The sequence below is a fragment of the Hemicordylus capensis genome, chromosome 3 (assembly GCF_027244095.1).
Source record: "Hemicordylus capensis ecotype Gifberg chromosome 3, rHemCap1.1.pri, whole genome shotgun sequence".
In the NCBI taxonomy this organism is placed as follows: Eukaryota; Metazoa; Chordata; class Lepidosauria; order Squamata; family Cordylidae; genus Hemicordylus; species Hemicordylus capensis.
This window is the reverse complement of record NC_069659.1, coordinates 32,071,902-32,092,500: the sequence shown is the minus strand read 5'-3', so window position 1 is coordinate 32,092,500 and position 20,599 is coordinate 32,071,902. Positions and strand designations below refer to the sequence as shown.

Here is a 20,599-nt window from a genome sequence, read left to right as displayed (position 1 = left end):
TAAAGCAGCCTAAGGGAGATTACCGTTAGAAAGAAGTTGGATTGCTGAAGTTGTTTTGAAGGCAAAAGGAATTTTCGTGCAAGTTCTTTGTACCTTTCTTCCCCATAACAAAATGCTGGTAATTACCTAAGAAGCCCTAAATGGCTTGGGCCCAGGATATCGAAGAGAGTGCCTTCTCCTTCAGAACTCCCACCACTTACAAACATCTTCAGGAGAGGTCTGCCTGCAGCTGCCCCCAACTCATCTGGTGGCGATTCAGGGCTGGGCCTTTTCTACAACCGCCCCGAGGCTTTGGAACAACCCCCCTGTTATAAGAGCTTCCCTATCTCTAGCAGATTTTTAAAGAGCACTCAAGACAAATTTATTTCACCAAGCCTTTGATTAGCTGTATATTAGTTTTTATTGTTCTGAAGTTTTAAATTGTTTTAAATTTTATAACTGTTTGAATTTTGTTTTAATTCTAGTTTTATCATTTGCTTTGTAAACCGCCACGAGATGTTAGTAGGTGGCAATATAGAAATTTAATAAGCAAACAAACTAAGGGAGTTTTCTGGCGCATCTTTATGTTAACATGAACAATTAAGAGAACAGTTGTTAAAAGAACCAGTCAATTTGCACACACATGAAAAACTAAACCTTGCTGTAACTGAATGAATATTCATCTTCACTGCCTCTGAACATAAACTGCAAGGTTCAGTGGGTAAAACTCTACCCTGACCTAACTATTTCAGTAATTCTGACATTTGGGAGTTAGAACTGAGGTGAGGTTTTAAAGGAGATTTTGCCAAATTGAATTTTTATTCTAGTAAGCATGAACATAAGAAGAACCTTGCTAGATCAGGCACAAGCAGTGTTCCCTCTAAGTGTGCACACACGCTCACACATTTTTGGATGCCCGCTCAGTTAATTTTAGATCCCACGCAGGTTGAATCAGGAAGACCCCATACTGAAAGCATGTGCACACAAACTGCCTTGATACTGCCGACCAGAACAAAACTCATTCCACATTCCACACAAAGATGAAAAAAATTAAAGAGAACATTGGGTGCAAGGCCTATTTAGTCCAACATCCCGTTTCCCACAGTAGCCCACCAGATGCCTTTGGGAAGTAAACAATAAGAAAATAAAGGTATGTCCTCTCTCTTGCTGTTGCTCCCTTGCAATCGATATTTAGAGGCATATTGCCTCTGATCCAAAAGCCTATAGTACCTGGTATTCCCAGACAGTCTCCCATCCAAGCACTAATCAGGCCTGACCCTGCTTATCTTCCTAGATCAGGAATATTCAGGGTAGTATGGCCATAGCCATGTTAACAAAATGGCATTGATGTCCTCACTGTATAAAATGAGGTCAATCGATTTTATTGCAGTATAACTAGCTTTGTTCTAAATCATTTACCTGTGGATAATCATATTAATTAATTTTTTCAAATAAATAAATCTTGATCTCTTTAAAATTGTTTTTAATTAGTTGTTATTTTATTATTCACTTTTCCTGGATTCAGTAATAAAGAGACATCTCTTTTGGTCAGATGGAGGACAGCCTGTTATTGTATAGTTGCACCTTTCTTAATTACATGCTAAAAACCTTTCATAGAAAGATGAAAGGATTTTAAATTCTCTCTTGTAAATGCTTGAGTTTTACTGAAACTCTAAGCAATTGTTGTCAAAATACCTTCTATTTGATATTCAAGAGTTTGGCTTAAAATTACATTTCATAACAATGCCCTTCACCCTGTAAAATTTCCACCCACCCTTAACAAGTACCACCTTCATATTTCATATTTTCCTGCAGTAAAGGGTTCAACAGTTCTGCACCAATTCAAATCCACCAACATTGCACTGCCCCCATACTCCTGCTGGTTGTTTTTTAATTTTGGGGATTCTGCTAAAAGGATATTGGGGTCAGTTAAATCCCAACAAAAGGGCACAGAAGAAAAATTAAGCAGAATGCACCCAAACTATTGTGAGAGTCTGTAACTTTAAAACTGTTGAGAGTTCTCACTCTGCAACACAATAGTGCCTTCTGCTCCATAGAACAGTTAGAATAGAGAGGTGTTAATCAACCAGCACTAAGTATTTGTTTACACCTGCAATAGGTTTTTTTGGGGGGAGGGGGAATCCCTGAGTTAGGAAAGGAAGTCTAGCTGGCCCAAAGCAATGGCAAAAAAACCCCAAATAAAAATCCCCAAGGAGTAGATATTTTCCAAGAGGTTGCTATTTTCCTTCCAAAGTAGTAGATATTTTCCAAGAGGGTTGCTGAGAATGAAGCTAGACTAATATGTTGGTTTTCATGGGAATCATACCCACTCTAGCTATGCACCAAATAAGGAAAAGTGTTTTTTCCAAGCTGGTAGTTTGGACACAAAGGTGGTACTCACAGGCAGTGGCGTAACAAGCTCTGAAGGGGTTTGTGTGCAAGAATTGAACATGGGCCCCATAATATAATTTCAGATAATTCCCCTTAGGGATAAATGCAAAACACAAAAAAATTAATAACTCCCAGAATTATCAGCACTCTCTCCAAACTAGAACTCCCAGGATAAGACTGGTATAAAACATGTATATGTTTGTCACGAAGTCAAACACCCTCCAGATACATCTCTCCCCAGTGCTGAAGGATGACACCTCTACAGATAGCAATTATGTCATCGCCTGTGGTTTCTCTTTTATGATGTGCTCACTGTCGCCTGGGTGATGGCTAAAGCTCCATTACTAAGCTTTAGCCATCCATCAAAAGGGTGGAGGATACAGGAGCAGCATCTCACAGGGGCAGTTTGGTTCTCCTCCTCCTATCCCAAAAAATAGATGGGATAATCATGGCAAAGTAGTTGTGCTCCTTTTAAATATATAAGTGAGTGGTAAGACTGCCAGGTAAGAAGTATCTTTCCATTCTAGAATAGTAATCTGTAAGGCCTGGATGTGGTTGAAACCAAACAATCCAGCAGATGAGAGTATTTCAGCATTTCTAAATGCCAAATTCTTTAACTTCCATTCTTTGTTTGGCTCTGTAAATAACCTTTGCTGAGGCTTAATTCTAGACAGCGGAGGGGAAATGATACTATGTTGCCTGGAGAAGAATCTTCACCTGGAAATAGACCAAACTGAACAGGAAACTACAAACAAATGGACAACAATAAGACAACCTTCATTTTGTGAATAATTTGGAAAAGCTTTAAAAAGGGATTTTGCCAAGTTATAAACACAGAACAAAAATAATGATGCAAGGTAAGGAAAATAACTGGCTGCATTATGTCAGAAAAAGGGAAGCAAAACACTTGAGATATTAACATCACTAAAATGATGTTTTATTGTGCTTTTTTGCTTAAAAAAAAAAAAGCAGCAGCCTTTTGGGTTTTTTTCCTAGAGAGGCAACACCATTGCAATATGCTTTATTAGCAGGCAATAGCTTAGCTTGAAATTCATGGTTTTTAATCAGTTTAAGAAAGCAACAACAGTGTAAAAGATCAAGAATAATAACCACCAACATGGAGGTAAGTCCTGAAGAGGTAAGTCCTTTCTTGCCAAAGCAAATGGCTACTTGGTTTCTTTTCCAGCCCACTGGCCTTTTCATACCAACACAATCACAGAAGACATCATGATTAAACTATCTGACCATTTCAATTACTGTTTTGCCTACTGAAAGATAAGTTTCTAAGTTTACAAAGAACTGCAGTCTTTGAAAAAGAGATACTTCTCCAAGGTAAGTTTAAAAAAAAGACCTTTATCTTGCATGGGAACAGACTTGTGCAGAGAACTGGATGCGGGCGGTAATCTTTATATGCAGGAAATGGCTTGGCTTGAAAAGCACATAGCAATTCATAGTTTTCTTCAACCTTAAGAAAGGAACAAACTCATAACAAAAATCTGGTGTGAAGTAAGGAACATCAGAATTGTTGCTTCACTTCAGAACATGTGAAACATCACCTTAAGAAATAGATCCTTAAGAAGCTAGAAGTCCTTTATTGCTAATAGAAGTGGTTGCTTGGTTCTATTCCTAGCTGTGGACTTTTCAGATCAATCACTGAAGGTGAATTGTGCAGACATTCAATGATGTTTGTTGATTTTTTAATGATTTTTTTGTTAAAGTTTCTAAAACTTTGTCTTAAAGTTTTTTAAAGTGTCACAACTGCCTTGTTTCATGACAAAAAGTTATAAAGTTCTGGAATTGAATGCCCCACTCTATTCATCATTCAAGCCTCATTTGCAGGAAGCTGCTCTTTGCCTTCATACAAAAATAGTAGTAACATTTTTGCACCCCATATTATAAATTCAGAAAGTTTTCAAAATTCACATAGGAGTAGCACATGATGGCAGCATTAAATGTGTTGATGTTCACAGATATTAGCCCACTTCTTGATTTTTAATGATTTTTTTAAAAGTCTGATTCATTTTTTAAAAAATTATTAAAAGCCAACAGGCAGATTCTGCTCCTTGACCATCCACATATTTATTCCTACAATCATGTAGGAAATTTCCTACATGTGAAATTTCAGAGCTTTCTGCGCAGACATTTGGGAGTTAATATTTTTGAGTTTCCCATTCATTGCTAAGGGGAAATTATGATTTAAGTTGAAAATTCAGGCCCAGCTTCTCCTAGTGGCAGCCTGTGTTCATTGCACATGTTTGCTCAATGGTAGATCTGCCTCCAGTGGTGTAGCGATGGTGGCCTGTGTGCAAAGTTTTTTTCCAGGCCTCCGCAGCCGCATTAACCACTGCATTCACTGTGGCCAGCAAAGGGAAATAAGCTGACCATGGTGTGATACAATTATTTCACTACCCAGCATCCCCGGGATAGCAGATGTTGGTATAAAAGATGTTGGGTGGTAACATTATTATATTGCATCCAGCCTGCAAAGGCTCACTATGGCATCTGCAATGGTTAGTGGGGCTGTGGAGGCCAGCAGCAGGGCAGGCAGGTGGCCACACCACAGGCAGCAAAGGGCAGGGCCTGTGGTGCCTATTTCCAGCAGCTCATGTTTATAGGATGTGGCCACTCAATGGTAAATCCACCCCTGCAATGAGCAGAAATCCCAATACTATATATGCCAGTTACTCTAAAAAGTTTGCTTCATGGTTGAGGTTTTAACATTTTTACTTTAAATGTTTAAACTTTATAAAACTACAATGGAGTTAAAAGGTCTCTCTAGAATTATGTCAAATATAGTTTCTGGGAAAGCAGCCAAGGCTACTCCTGAGCAAGCTAGTGTTGCTGCTACTTATCATTTTGCTTTAATTGCACTGTAATGCTAGATTCAGCAATCAGATGGTAGGCCATTTTGATTTAATGCCCAGGCTACTGTTATTACAAACTTTATCTGTAATAATGGTCCAGAATTATAAGAATCTGCCATAATAGATATTTTTTAATGTGGGGGGAACCCCTCAAGTTGACCCATGACATTATTCAGGTAATAATAATCCATTAAGACAGCTGTATATTTTCCAAGTGCTGCTTCTGCAACAGAGATACAAGTCCACATAGAATTCCAGGAAGAAGTTTGATAATTTTCAAGAAAGAGCAGTAGCAGCCAATGCTAATGAGCTGGAGGGCAGAAAATGAGCCCCAGCTGCTTGGTGTTGGCAGATGCTCTCTTGCTTCCTTCTGGCCCCTCCCCAGCTATAATCGAGCCATGTGGGCTGTTCATTTGCCCAGTTGGGGATTTCCCTCCCCTACTGGATGAATGACTGGTCCGCATGGCTCAATTATAGCCAGGGCAGGGCCAGAATGGAGCAAGAAAGTGGCTACTGGCACAAAAGTAGCTGTTTTTCCACCCCTCCAGCTCGTTAGCATGGGCTGCTACTGAGAAAGAACTAGGTTTTAAAAAAAACCAAAACCCTCAGAGGTTCCAGATAGACAAGTTGCAAGTTATGAACCTTGGACTTGTGGGTCAAATAAAGATCCAGCTTGACTATACCACCAGACAAACACAAATACATTTTATTGTATGCATGCATGCCCAGAGGGCAGATGTAAGGTTGCCATTGAACAGGACATTGATTTTCCTCAAGTTAGAAAGACAATGAATATGTTTTATAAGTAAAACAAATAATAGAGTGGAGAGAGGTAAGAGTATTGTGGTAGGTGGATCTGTATGTACCGTTGTGTTGGCCGTATTACACTGACTGGGATAACTGAATTAGTAATGTGCTAAAATATGAACACATTTTAGCTGAAGTTTGCTTGGAATGGCAAAGTTTAATAAATTACATTGGGAATCATTTTTCAAATGCATATGAAAAATACAATGCAGCACATTTTCCTGAGCACCTGGGAAACACATTCTCATTCCTGAATTTGTAATAATGAATATATATGCCAGATTCTTTAAATCTCAGTTAATTAACTCAGCAGGGTGGCCTTTCATTTGGGACAAAACTGCTGCTTTCAGCAGTACCAAAAATTGATAATAAAAACAGTAAATTGTCACCATCCTGGGACATTCTCAACAGCCACCAGAGCATGTTCCATATGCAGAATGGTCCAAACTCTGCCACCATTTGTCATATATACCTTTAACTTCAAAAATACAAATTCTCAGTTTATCATAATTAAAATAAGCAGCTTCAGTAGAGGCAGGATCAACCAGAGAGGGAAGGGTGATCAGATGCTAAACAGGAAACAGCCATAACCAATAACTCGTTAAAGGAGAGTTAACCTGTTATAAAGGGAGTGAATATTTACAGCACTCCTAGATTGGAAGAAGAACTTCAGCAGACTATCAGATCTGCGCTCTTACTGGTCTTGTGGTAGCAAGCATGACTTGTCCCCTTTGCTAAGCAGGGTCCACCCTGGTTGCATATGAATGGGAGACTTGATGTGTGAGCACTGTAAGATATTCCCTTCAGAGGATGGAGCCGCTCTGGGAAGAGCATCTAGGTTCCAAGTTCCCTCACTGGCTTCTCCAAGATAGGGCTGAGAGAGATGCCTGCCTGCAACCTCGGAGAAGCCGCTGCCAGTCTGTGAAGACAATACTGAGCTAGATGGACCAATGGTCTGATTCAGTATAAGGCAGCTTCCTATGTTCCCGGCTGCCTCTCCTGTGCTATGTTAACTGCCTGTTCTCTGGCTTGATAGACCAGGAGGAAAACGACACCAAGTCATGGGAATTACGTAGGTACTGTTGTGCAGACCAAAGTGGTATTCTTATGTCATCTGGACTGACCATGTGATATATTTGCCTGGAATGTCAATCACTACTAGTCTGCTCAGTACTGAACTGGCAGCTCCGTCATAATTCTACACCAGTGATTTTCAATGGTATTTTTCAAGTGGGTGCCACTTCAGAAAAAGAAAAAGAAAAAACTTTCAATGTGGAAGCCACATTAACTCCTAAATTAACCTATTGATGGAGCTCCTTTAAGGAAAACAGTGCCCTCTCAAGTCTCAGTGCCATATTGGTAGGCACACACAGAGCACTGGGAAGTTGAGTCCTTCCCAGCAGTTCCCCTATAGAGCTCCGTGGGGAAAGTGGTGGGAAGGATTACACTTTCTAGCAGTACTTGCATGGCTTTGCCCTATATATAGATCTATGGGGAGAGTGGTGGGAAGAACTACACTTTCCAGCAGTCCTTGAATGCCTTCCAAGATGGCACTGGAGCTCAAGAGCACTCCATTTGCCTTAAAGGCACCACACCTGCAGTGGCAAAAGCGCAGCACTGTGCAATAGGAACATTCATCTCTGTTTTATTGTTTATACTGGGTGTGTTATCCCAGGGGAGTGTGGGTCAAGGATGAGCTGGCGCACGTCTTAGATAGAAGTACAGAGCAGCCATGGGACTCTACGTTTTCTTATCTCTCTATATGCAACTCACACAGCAGCTTCTCCACTGCAAAGGGGCCCACTGGATCCCAGGTGGGCCCTCATGTGGGTTTTCCTAATATTGAATTAGACCTTTGGTCCATCCAGGTTAGTATTGTGTACAGACAAAGGCCCTCCAGGGTTTCAGACAGGTGTCTTTCCCAAATCTACCAGGAAATGCCACAGACTGAGCCTGGGACCATCAGAATGCCAAGTATGTGCTCTACAATTGAGCCACAGTAAACATATTGTGTGCTTACTATTGCAGACTGCTGCACTTTCCTCATTCTTAGGTGGGCTGTTTTATGACTTCTCCAACTAACTTCAAAACTTTCCTGCTTGGAAGCATCAGCAGCAGTTCTATATAAGTAAGTTAAAAAGCATTTTTCTTAAATAAAAAAGTGTTGACTGATTCTCATTACGCAATTTTTATGCAAGAATGATATGACACAACTAACACACATGTAGGAAACCTGGCAGCGGTAATGGGGCATTGCAGAGGAGAAGTGGCAATTGGACTGCATCACCCTGCAATCCCTATCTGCATCTGGGACTCTGGGTGCATGTTTGCCACATTAAGCAGGAAAAACCAGTCAGGAAGTAAAAACTTAAGAACAAACTCTTCAACTTGTATTTCCACCCTGCATATCACCACTCTCCTCCTCCACTAGAACCAGAAAAGCTGTAACTAGAGTTCCCAGTCAAGCATGAAGCTCTAGCCTGACTGGGGCTATTCCAACCCTCAGACCCAACCAAGGCACCAGACAAAACAATAGTTTAAGCTTGTAAGGATATGTGTTAGTTTTGTCAAGTGAAGTGCATGATGAATGCAAATGCTTCTAGCAAATGATGAAAATTTGAGAGTTTTGTATGCTTATTGTAAGTTGTTTCCTAGAATGGCTGTATTTAAAGGTTTCGCTCATCTCAAGCGAAGGTGTCAAAACCAAGCTGCAAGCTATTTAAATTCATTAAGATGATATTCACAGCAGTGCAGTGGTAGAGATGTTCAGACACGAAAAGTATTATCTTGGCTACAATAATGGGGTGTCTTATCTTTCCAGTGGGATTATTTTGAGAATGTGTCTTCTTTTTGGCAGCCCAGCCTGTCCACTTTCCATAATGGCTATTCTGTTACAGGAGCAACCTCATTGCCATTTTCCCATGACTAAATTCCTTATCCTTCCCTTCAGTGAGGCTTAGTCATGAGTACCCCTTCTTCCCCACACACTGGGGAAAGAGACTGACAGCGTCCACGTTTGGCTTGAATAAACTGAATTTCCTGTTATGTATAAACTTTGGAAACTGGGCTTGCTCATAACTTCTGTTGCTTCAAACGAACTATATTTCCAGATTCTGGTTTGTGAACTAACCACAGTTAGAACAAACCACAGTTTCCAGAGTGGATGTTAATGGGAGACATCCACAGTTTATTCACAAAACTGAAATAGAAGCCAGTAAACTCCTCCCCTCATGTCTGCAGAAGGCAAGAGGAGTGAGCAAGCTGAAGACTCAATGTGTTTCACTTGTGGGTAGATCTACATAAAATATAAACCTGGGCAATATATTTTCTTTCAGTCTGAATGATCCTGGCACAGAGAGAGAGAGAGAGAGAGAGAGAGAGAATGAGAATGAATATGAATATGAATGAATTAAATTGTCCTGTGGACGACTGGTCTCAAAAAGAAGAAAAATAAAGGCTATTTTCTCTATCTTGAACTGCTGTGGGTTTCCGTTACATATCATAAGCCAGAAGGGTTCCCAGCTGCGTTAAAGTCTGCAGGCTAAGGAAGAGAGCAATCAAAGCAGCTCTTCAGAGAGGAGAAACAGAAAACATGCAAGTGACACATTATCTTTAGAAATTCTAATCATAAGTCAAGAAAACATGACGGCACAGCAGAACTATTCCATCTGTTCCATCCTAAAAGGGCTGATAGGGGATGCGAGGTAATTGAGTTTTGTAAGGTATCGAGTCATCTACAAATTTAATATAACAACTGAGACTGTTTAATTCTAAAGCATATGGCTGTTTAATCAAAAACAAAAAAAGTTGTGACTCAAAGCAGTTTAGCTGCTTGGAAATATATCTGAAGGAAAACCAGACAGCCAGTGGTATTGTGCCTCCATATAGTAGCAGTTGTCATATTTTCATCAGAAAACAGACAATATGGCAATGAACTCTGACATAAGTACATGAGAAAAGCCCTGCTAGATAAGATCAAAGCTCATCTAGTTCAGCACCTGCTTCATGCAGTAGCCAATGCAGCTGGGAAGCCCACAAGTGGAGAAAGTGAGACTCTTGTCACGTATTCTCACACTGAGAAACAGGGAAATGAGGTGATTTCCCCCACAAAGACAGTATATTAACTAATGCACACTTTCTTCAAAATGGAAAACATGGGGAGAAATGGAAAAATTAGGTTACAGCTCATCAGTTTTGGCTGTAAGCTGCCACGTGCTGATTTATTTTTCATTTGGGCAAAATTATTACTCGCAATATATCCATCATTATGAGGGGTAGTACACATATCTTATAATAAAGCTTATATAATACTTACTAGCCAACCCTGCACAGAGCATCTGTGCGCTATTTGGGGCCGGCTGTTTCCCCCTGACCCTCCCTCCTGCCCTGGTCTCTCTTGCCCTCCCCCGCTTCTGTTCCCTCCCCACCACATTCAGCCCCACTCCCCTCCCCCCAAGCCCTCCCCCCCAGCTTCTGCCCCAGTCTCTGGTCCCGACACCTGCCAGTTTCTCCCCCCCCACTCCCCCAGGCTGCTTTTCCCCTTACTCCCCGCCCATGGTTTCTGCCGCCGTCTCCTGATGCCTGCCTCCTCACTGCGGCTGCCAGCCACCGCCTCGCCTAGGCCCGCCACCGCTGCCTCCGCGCCTCCTCCTCACAGCAGTCACTGCCGGCCGCCTCTCCTGCCTCTCTTCGCTGCCACTAGTTTTCAGTCTGGCAATAATCAGCCAACCAGCACCCAGCCAATCAGGTGCCTCCCTGGCCGGCACGCATAACCTTGCCACATCTCCACGCATGGCTGGAGGCTGGCTAAGAGAATTAAGTATAATGATATTGGTTGTCACCTAAGGTCTCTCTCTCTACAAATGGAAGAACTTCTGTTAGCACAAGTAGAGGATGATGATTTTCACCTATCCCCCCACCTCCCCCATGTAACCCCTGTGCTACCCGAGAACCAACTCCTCAGAATTGAGGCGGAGCAAAAGGAATGTGGCACAAGTTGAAACAGTAAAAGAGGTCCAGCAAAATATGCCCCCTTACACAGATGTTTTTGTAGAATGCCATCTTAGGATATAAGACCTTATAAGTTTCATTGATTGATTTTAATTGTAAGCTGATTCAGGAGCCAATCTTGGTGGAATAGTGCAATATAAATATAATAAATTAATGAATATAATGGGTGTACAGAGGGAATGTCTCTATAGCACAAGAAGTCATAGGAACATAAGAACAGCCCTGCTGGATCAGGCACAAGGCTCATCTAGTCCAGCATCCTGTTTCATACAGTGACCCACCAGAAGCCTCTGGGGAGCCCACAGGCAAGAGGTATGTGCATGCCCTCTCTCCTGTTGTTGCTCCCCTACAACTGGTATTGAGAGGCATCCTGCCTCTGAGGCTGGAGATAGCCCACAGCCACCAGACTAGTAGCCATTGATAGACCTGTCCACTATGAATCTGTCTAAGCCTCTTTTAAAGCCATCCAAGCTGGTGGCCATCGCCACATGCCATGGCAAAGAATTTCATATATTAATTATGTGCTGTGTGAAAAAGTACTTCCTCTTGTCGGTCCTAAATTTTTCAACCTTTAGTTTCATGGGGCAACCCCTGGTTCTAGTCCAGGGGTGGGAGGAAGATATGTTGTCTTTATGTTGCAATCCTCCTTGACAATTTGTGCCAATGAGTGGCAGGGCATCCAGTGTCAAGGATAATGTGCTGATCTTGCCCTCACAAAAAAGGCTAACCAAATAAAGTGCTTTAATTTTCCCCACAGGAAGGAATGTGAGAAGGGGAGGACCATAGATCAGTAGAAGAGGATCTGCTTTGGATGCAGAAGGTCCAGGTTCAATCCCTAGGATCTGAAAAATGGCTCTCTGAAACCTTTGAAAGCTGCTGTCAGTCAGTACAGGCAATACTGAGCTAGATGGGCCAGTGGTCTGATTTGGTATAAAGCAGCATCCTTCAATTCCATATCAATTCCAATAACAAACAAGCACATCTATGGTACTAAATAAAATGAACATGTTCAAGACACCACTGAAGGGCTTAAACCTGCCTACTGCTGGGTTTAAGAGACAGGTTTAGCCCCTTCTGAGGTGTGACACCAACATTGCAGCCAGCTGATATGTCCCTCAAAACTTGTTGAGTTTTCTCCGCTTTCTGACAATCGTGATTCTACTAGAATAGCAAAGGAGATGGTGAAATTTTAAGTCTAACAACTGTAGAGGTTTCCTCCCCTCCCCCCGCCCCCATCTCTTACAATCAACATCTATTATTGAAATAATGATATTGTGTGAGAGCTTTTCAAAGGAAATCTAAATGTTCTTTATGGATTTTCATCTCAAATGAATGCTAAATGCTATATCAATTGTATAAGTGCAAGTTGATATAGGCTGTAATTAGTGGCCATTCTTTCTTGTCTCTATGTGATTTGTCTTGCTGAGACAACTTTAAACAATTTTGGACAAATAACCATAGTCATTTGTTTCAGATAAGCTGACAAAGTCAAGACGATTGAGCATTCCAAGATTAAAACTTATGCAAACTCCTTTGCTGTCTACAAGGAAGGGACAAAAGCAGGAAGTCAATTAAAATAGAGAGTCCTCTCAGCATGATCAAATGTAGCACCCAAACAGCTAGAAACAGTGGGCTAGGGCAATCACATAGACTTTGGCAACTAGACTCTCAAACAGTGCTTAGTTTCTGGGTTAAGCTTGGATGTTATTTTTTGGTCCTCAGAGCAGAAGTGACAAGTGTCAATTGAAAACAATGGCTGAACTGAGGGTTTTAGTACAACTATGACTGGGAACAATAGTTGACACAGTGCAAACATGTTGCACTAGTGCAGGCCTGCTCAATTTTGACTCTCCAGCTGTGTTTGAACTACAGCTCCCATAATTCCCAGTCACAGGGGCCAATAGCCAGCGATTATGGGAGTTGTAGGCCAACATCTGCAGGAGGGCCGAAGTGCCAGGATGTTGTGCTATCTATTTCCACTAAGTTGGGAGCTTTTGTTCCAGACTAGAGTTGCACCACTGTAATAGGGTGCACTTGTGAAACTTCTTCCTTAGTCCATATACGCTGCACGGAATGTTGCAAAGCTATCTGCCATCCTTGCTGCACAATTGCAAAGCCTGGGCAAGGAGACCAAGAGCATAAGCAAGAGCAATTTTGAGCATCCGTTCAGCAGGGGTTTTTGTGTGTCCTAGGTGAAGTTTGATTTTGGTGTCTCAGTCTATTATGAGGGCAAAACTCTGATACTTCAGAGATGAAAAGATGCCGCTGTTAATTTTGAAATCCAGTCTGAGAACATTTCTTTTGGAGACAGTCAATTCATATTCAAGAGAGTGTGAAGCTTATGAGACTAGCTGTTTATTGGGGGCTCGGGTGCAATGTGCAAAGATAACTATTTTGGGGTACAGAATGTGCAGACCTTTAGGGGAGGATGGTGCAGTATTACCTATTACATTCTTACACTGCTGTGCAGTACTTTAGGAGTGCAATTCAAAAGGGGGAGGAAGAATAATGGGCAGAGTTATATTTTGGCATTGTTTAAGAATTGGTGCCCTAGGCAACTGCCTAGGTCTGCCATTGGGATAGGCCAGCCCTGCTGCTTAAGTATGTGATCTGGTTTGCATGCACGCAGCATCTTTGTTTATCGCATTAGTCTTGATGCCATCCAATGTGTTCCCTTCTACCTCAAAACAAGAGGTAGAAGGAAAGAAAAAAGTTCATACTCTAATTCAGGTTTTATTTTGTTTTATAAACAGGTAAATGTAAAATGTTTTTAAAAGTTTAAAAGGGTCGTGTATCTACATGCAAATCAAAGCAGCACAAGTTTACTGCATACAACTGATCTTTGAGAAATCACTTATCCCACGTGGGTTGGGGTAGAACGAAGAGGGGAGGGCGGAAATGCATCAAAAGAAACCAAGAAGTTCTGTCTCCAGACAACTGTATTTCCATCCTAATATGTTCCTATTTCCGTGAGTGATCAAGGAAGAGCTTGTGCCTGCTCCAGGACTGCCTTAACTCTTTAGGGAAGCCTACACCAAAATTTGAAATCCATGGCCTTAGAAGAACATATCAGAAATTATTCAGAAGCTATAGATGTTGAATATTCAAGATGAGGCAGAATGTGATATGGTTCTGAAAATTCTATTATTTCTGAAGCATAACAACTAATGGACTACATAGGAGATGCAAGAAGTTAACTATCAAATTAGCAAACTTGATAAGCTGGTTTTGCTAGACTTCCTTGGGTTTAATTGCAAATGGAAACACCTTGTTTTTCATTATAAATACTGAACCTAAGGGGGTCTAGGTCTGGTCTGGAAACCCCATGCACTCTATGAATTCCATGATGGATGAAAGGTGGGCTAGAAATGTAACAGATATTTTAAAAAATAAGCCAACACTACTTTAAGCACATGATTCGCCCTGATTTTATCACAATTTACAATTTCTTAAGGAGTCAGCACTCTATGTGTTTTAGGAGGAAAGAGGGGGTAAAGTATGGGTTTTTCCCTCCTGAAGTCTAAGGAGTAGAATCTTGATTAAGGATAACAAACTGAAGTTGAATCCAAATAAGACAGAGGTATGTATGTATGAATGACATATTTATATACTGCCCAAAACACAAGTATTGACTGGGGCGGGGGGGCTTCAGGACCTGAGATCTAAAAATCTCTCTGGTTTTTCAGGCTGAGGCAGTGGCCAGGAGCACTTTTTATCAGCTTCGGCTGATACGTCAGCTACGCCCATTTCTAGAGACAAATGACCTTAAAACAGTGGTACGTATGCTGATAACCTCCAGGCTCGACTACTGTAATGCACTGTATGTGGGGTTGCCTTTGTATGTAGTCCGGAAACTACAACTGGTACAGAATGCAGCAACCAGACTGCTCTCTGGGACAACCGAAGGGACTATATAACATTAAAAGAACGGTACTGGCTGCTGCTATGTTTCAAGGTGAAATACAAAGTGTTGGTTATTACCTATAAAGCCCTTAATGCCTTGGGTCCAGAGTACTTAAAAGAGCGCCTTCTTTGTCATGAACCTTCCCACCTATTAAGATAATCTGGGGAGGTCTGGTCATGGTTGCCACTGGCTTGTTTGGTGGCAACCCAGGATCAGACCTTTTTTGTGGCTGCCCCAGGGCTTTGGAATATGCTCCCTGTCAAAATAAGAGCATCTCTATCTCTGTTTGCTTTTAGGAAGTCCCTCAAGACACACCTGTTTTCTCAGGCTTTTAAATGAAATTAATTTTAAACTGTTTTTAATCCTGTGAAATTGTAACTTCTTTTATTCTGAGAAATTGTTTTAATTGTTTTTACTTTGTTTTATAATTTGTTGTGTTTTAAATTGTCACCACCTAGAGATACACATATCAGGCAGTATATAAATATGATACATAAACAAATAAATCCAGCAAGAGCTGCACAACATCATTCTGACGACCGTGTACCTCAACTCTAATATGTCTTAAAGTAACAGTGTGTTTCAGGGAAGGTGTGTGCTCAAGGGTAGGACAGAGAACTGAAAAGCAACAATGATTTGGCCGAAGTTACACAGGAAAGTCAATAGCTAAAAAGGTTGAACTTTTTGAATTCAGGTGTAGTGAGTATCAAGTAATTAAATCTTTAATACATTATTTTGGGGAACTTTCTAAGTTAATTCTCTTGTTATAAGACATATTTTTAAATATCACTATGATGAAAACCACCAAGCTGTTCATTATTTTATATTTTATTTTATTTTATGTATTATTTCTCTGTGTAAACCGTCCTGAGCCATTTTTGGAAGTGCGAAAGGGGTATAGAAATTGAATAAATAATAAATAATAATTATTATTATTATTATTATCAATTCTGCTTACATGCAGCATAATAGTGAAGAAGGGAACATGATGTGTTATCAAAATCTTTGCAACTATCCCAACAGCTTTCAAAAGGAGAAGCTCAAAGGTTCAGCATACATGCTCACAAGCCCTTCCAGCAGCTGGGATCGTAATGATCCTAGAAGCCTCAGACTAATTTGAATAATTGTTCCTAAAATAATTAACCAGCACAGAGAGAATGTTTTTCTGATTGCTGATTGTGGTGATTATTTTTCAGAGCCACCAAGGATGGCATAAGGAACGTGGCTGGTCACATAGAAATGCAAGCCTTTGCAAACAAGGGGCGGGTGGAAGAAGAGGAGTTGCAAGCAGAGTGGTGGACATGGAGGAGAGGTTCTTTGATAGACAAAACTGCTGAACATGGTCACTGAAAATAATAAGATAAGTAAATAAATATAGAAAACAAGTTTGTTTTTAAACTCTCTCTTTGGAATGTACTGGAGGATTTAAAAGTTCTGAATGAAAATTTATCCAAGTGCAGCTTTGCAATCACAATGAGGCCTAAGAAGAAAAGTGTCTACTACATCAACAGCAATAAGGTTCTGCTTCCTGGAGGCAAGAAGACTGAACTGAGTGTCATGGCAGCACCAGAAAATAAATATTGGGGAGGGATCAAAGAGACAGCAAAGTCCAATCAAGGTGCAAGCTTTATGTTAAGTTTTGGAGAGAAAGAAATAGCAGTATAATTGACATTAACATTTCCAAATCCCAAAGGTATTTTCCTTAGTCATTCTCATTACTTTAGAGGGCACTGGCTCTCCACCTCAGTGGAGAAAGGCTTGCATTTCACCAACAGATGAAACTGAGGACATGGAAATTGCTCGCTGCATATATTCAGACGTGTGGGTTTTCTGGAAAATCTTGAATTAGAAAATTTAATTATTTCCTGAAAAATATCCCATGCAAATTTCCTCTTGGTTGCATAAAAATTGCATTAATTTTCTTCTTTAAAATACTATACACATTTTCTGATGCCCTAAATACATTATGACCTGATTTGGCATATTATTTAACTTATTTATAGTGTTTAAAAACCATAGTAATGGTTTTTACCACCATATTAATTTTCCCTTGCTGTATCTCAAACTTTTTTCAAGGAGCCAAGTGGAAATTTTAGAAATGGAAATTTTTCCATGGAAAAATAAAAGATAGGAATTAAATGGAAAATTCCAAAATGGAAAATCTATTCCACAACTCTGTATATACTGATTGGATGATGATGATGATGATGATGATGATGATGATAAAAAATAAAAGTGAATTTCCTTTAAGTAACCATAGGGTCCAGCAACCGGAGAAGGCAGTAAGCTATTTGTCTTTAGGGCTACTTCTCTACCATAATTCTTGCTAACACCATCTATGATTGAATAATGCTTTCTTCCTATTGATTTCCTTCAGGCTTGGACCAGAATGGAGCAAAGGGCAGACGGTGGGCATGAGATATCAAAGAAGCATGCACTGTCTGAGCTGGCTGGAATAAGAAAATAAGCTCTTGTACCTCCATAGCAACATTCTATATTTCCTTAGGGACTCGTCTCTTGACACTTTAGAATTGTGGATTTTGAGATCTCCACTCGATGGAATTTATCATCAAAACAGATTAAGCCAATAGGGAAGCAGTTTGGAGGTGACATGAAATGCCCCCACCCCCAAGAAAGGCAAGTTGTGGGATCATTTCAGTGATGTTTGTCAGGGGGGCAAATGCCGGCAGTGAACTTACCACCAAGAGCTTTGACACTTCTTGGTGTTTCAGTGGCCACCTCCTCCCCTCCCACTTTCCAGCAGCCAGAGTGAGGGCAGGAAGCACTGCCTTCACTCATGATTGGCTTCAAAATGACACAGAGCAGCCTATGACAATTTCAGACTAAACTGCTAGCATGGAAACAATCATAGCTCTAAACAGGTTACCAGCATTGGGTACACTGTGACATGAACTGGCTTTTTGAAAGAAGCTGATCAAGTTCTTTCTTGTGCCAACAAATATCGAAAAATTAAACACAAAGTCACTTGATACAGCTATGCCCTTTTAAATTAATGAGATACGGACCATTTTTCATAATGGAGCAAGGACCAGGAATATTGATTTGCATGGATGAACTGTGAATGCTAAGTGGCAGGTAATAAATTAAGAGATAATTTTGAAACTGGCAGTGTAACAAAGAACACTGGCAAAAACAGTAATAACTTGATTATAAAGGACAGGGTTATATCTGAAAGGCTATAATATAAAATTAGGCTTCTGCGTTCACCTTTTGGCAATAGGGGCACAAAGGGAGGCCAAGTCATTGGTGAGAGCTGATATAGAGCATGAGCTAAGAGATTCAGCTGCAAATGTGAACATTGCTGGTTCAGATCTCACCTCTGCCATGAACTCACTAAATGGCCTTAAGCAAGCTGCTCCCTCCCAGCCCGCTCCATCCGTAATAAGGGGATAGTAATACTGACCAGCTTCACAGGGTTGTTGCAGGCATTACATGAAGATACTGCTTGTATCTTCACCATACGACCATATGAAATCACTATATAAATGCTTAATACAGAGATTTTGAGTAGCAGATGACTGATATATAAATTGACCTAAGGATATAAACTTCATTGTCTATCAACTGAGGTAGGAGGGCTTGATAGGAAATGTAGTTTGAAAGCAGAAAGTGGGAAAGAAGGAGAACTGCCCAGACACAGAGTCGCAGAGCTATGCTGCAACTGTTGCACAAGCTTAACTTTATTTATAAACTTTAACCTGTGACTCAGTTGCTTGACACAATTGTCTCTTGCAAATTCCTGTGTATAAGTTCAGTTTTCCCATATCAACCAGGGGTGTGGCTATAATTGAGTGGATGGATTCAAAGAACCCAGGCCCCCCCAGCTCCTGAGGGCCCCCCAAGCTCCACCCCTCTCTATTTCCTTAGTTATCTCCCTCACTCCGAGGGGCTGCCGAGAAGAAGGGTGAACACAGGCCCCCTCTCCCCTAGCTACACCCTTGATATCAACTATACATCTGGATGAGAAATCAAATCCCATCAGCAAGTCGATAACACCACCCTTCTCCATCCTCATGCTGAGGGTTAGGGCTGCTCTTCAATGTTTTTAATTTGGACCAGGGGCGTAGCTAGGGGAGAGGGGGCCCATGTTCATCCCTCTCTCTGGCGGCCCCCCCCTCGAGTGAGGGAGATAACAGAGAAAATAGGGAGGAGTTGAGCTAGAGGGCCCTCAGGAGCTGGGGGCCCGTGTTCTTTGAACCCTTTCGCTCAATTATAGCTACGCCCCTGATTTGGACTCCAACATATGAGTATAAAATACATGTATACAGCATTCTTTTTGCAAAGGCATACTTGTGTAACAATCATGACTTTCCCCTTCAAAATACAAAAAGTGATGAACGGGAAAGAATGGGGCTTCTGCTCAGGAGTATTTTGAAAGGGAAAATCACAATTTCTACACATGTGGCACTGTGACTGTGATTCATTCTCCAAAGAGAGAGCCACCTGGCCCAATTATTGCTCACCTTTTGAAGAAGAGTGGAAGTCTGTTTTTTTCCTAAAGGCTCTTGGGAAGGGTTACTGTGTGTATCTGGTGATGGTCTACTTTTTAGCTTGATGTTGTATTTTATTACAAAGTCTGATGCTGCTGAATTTTGTAGGTTAGGATATGTTGCTTTAAAATTTTTTGTTAGTTTTTAAATTATTTTAATATTTGTAAGCTGCCCTGGAGATCCCTTTCAGACTGAACATATTTTGTAAAAAATAAATAAAAATATTGGTCCTTTCATGGTGTGTGTGTGTGTATAGGGGTGTAGTTATAATTGAATGCATGGGTTCAAAGAATCCAGGCCCCCCAGGTCCACCCCTCCCTATTTTCTTCATTATATCCCTCACTCCAAGGGACCGCAAGGGAGAGGGGTGAACCCAGGACCCGTATCCTGTAGCTACACCTCTGTGTGTCTTCCACTGCCATCCCCATGTCAGTTCTATCCATCTTTGATGTATTTTCCACCAACCCCTTTTCCTTTAAGATGTTAAAGAAGCCCAAGACTAATCTCATTTTTCAATAGTGTTTTGATTTTTGACCTTGAGTTATTTCTCTCTCTCTCTCTCTCTCTCTCTCTCTCTCTCTCTCTCTCACACACACACACACACACACACACACACGGCAACTCTGAGCATCTATGATTTTTTTCAGAATTACGACACTGCAAAGAAAACATGAAGGCTGCACTTGAAGGTTTTGTTCTGGATAGCACAATTAGTGAAGCTGTGAGAGATTATGAAGTCAATGCAGATTAAGCACCATTTTTTATATACAGTAGCATAAAAATAGACTCTTAAGATTTCTATTATTTCTCTTTGTTGGTTTGAACATAATATAACTTTTCAGCTCCAGATTTTGCACCAAGCTGGGATAATCTTTTTCCATTTTATTATCCTACCCATTTTAGAGAACTGTTAAGATTTGTCTCCTGTGTGCAAAGTTATCTTTTGTGATATGCAAAGCTTTTGAAAGAAATTCAAGAGAAGGGCATAGATCCTGGTTCTAACCAAAGATGCTCCTGCAAGCTACGATATGGTGAAAAGCAGCACTACAGTGTCAGCTATTTATTCAGAGTTGCTATTCAGAACATCTTATAATTGCATCGTCTTTACATCCAAATATGTTTCCATCCAGATA

General features: G+C 40.8%; 1 protein-coding gene across 2 annotated transcripts in view; it reads right to left on the bottom strand.

The window, feature by feature from the left end:
* DDX10 (DEAD-box helicase 10) overlaps positions 1–20,599 on the bottom strand; it is a 300,200-nt gene that overhangs the window by 51,982 nt on the left and 227,619 nt on the right. Inside the window, exon 17 of one of the 2 annotated variants that reach the window (XR_008320238.1) lies at positions 8,062–8,161. The exons of the other annotated variant lie outside the window; for it this stretch is intronic. The gene's annotated coding sequence lies outside the window, so the exon portion shown is untranslated. The remainder of the gene's footprint in view (positions 1–8,061; positions 8,162–20,599) is intronic. 2 annotated transcript variants of the gene reach the window in all.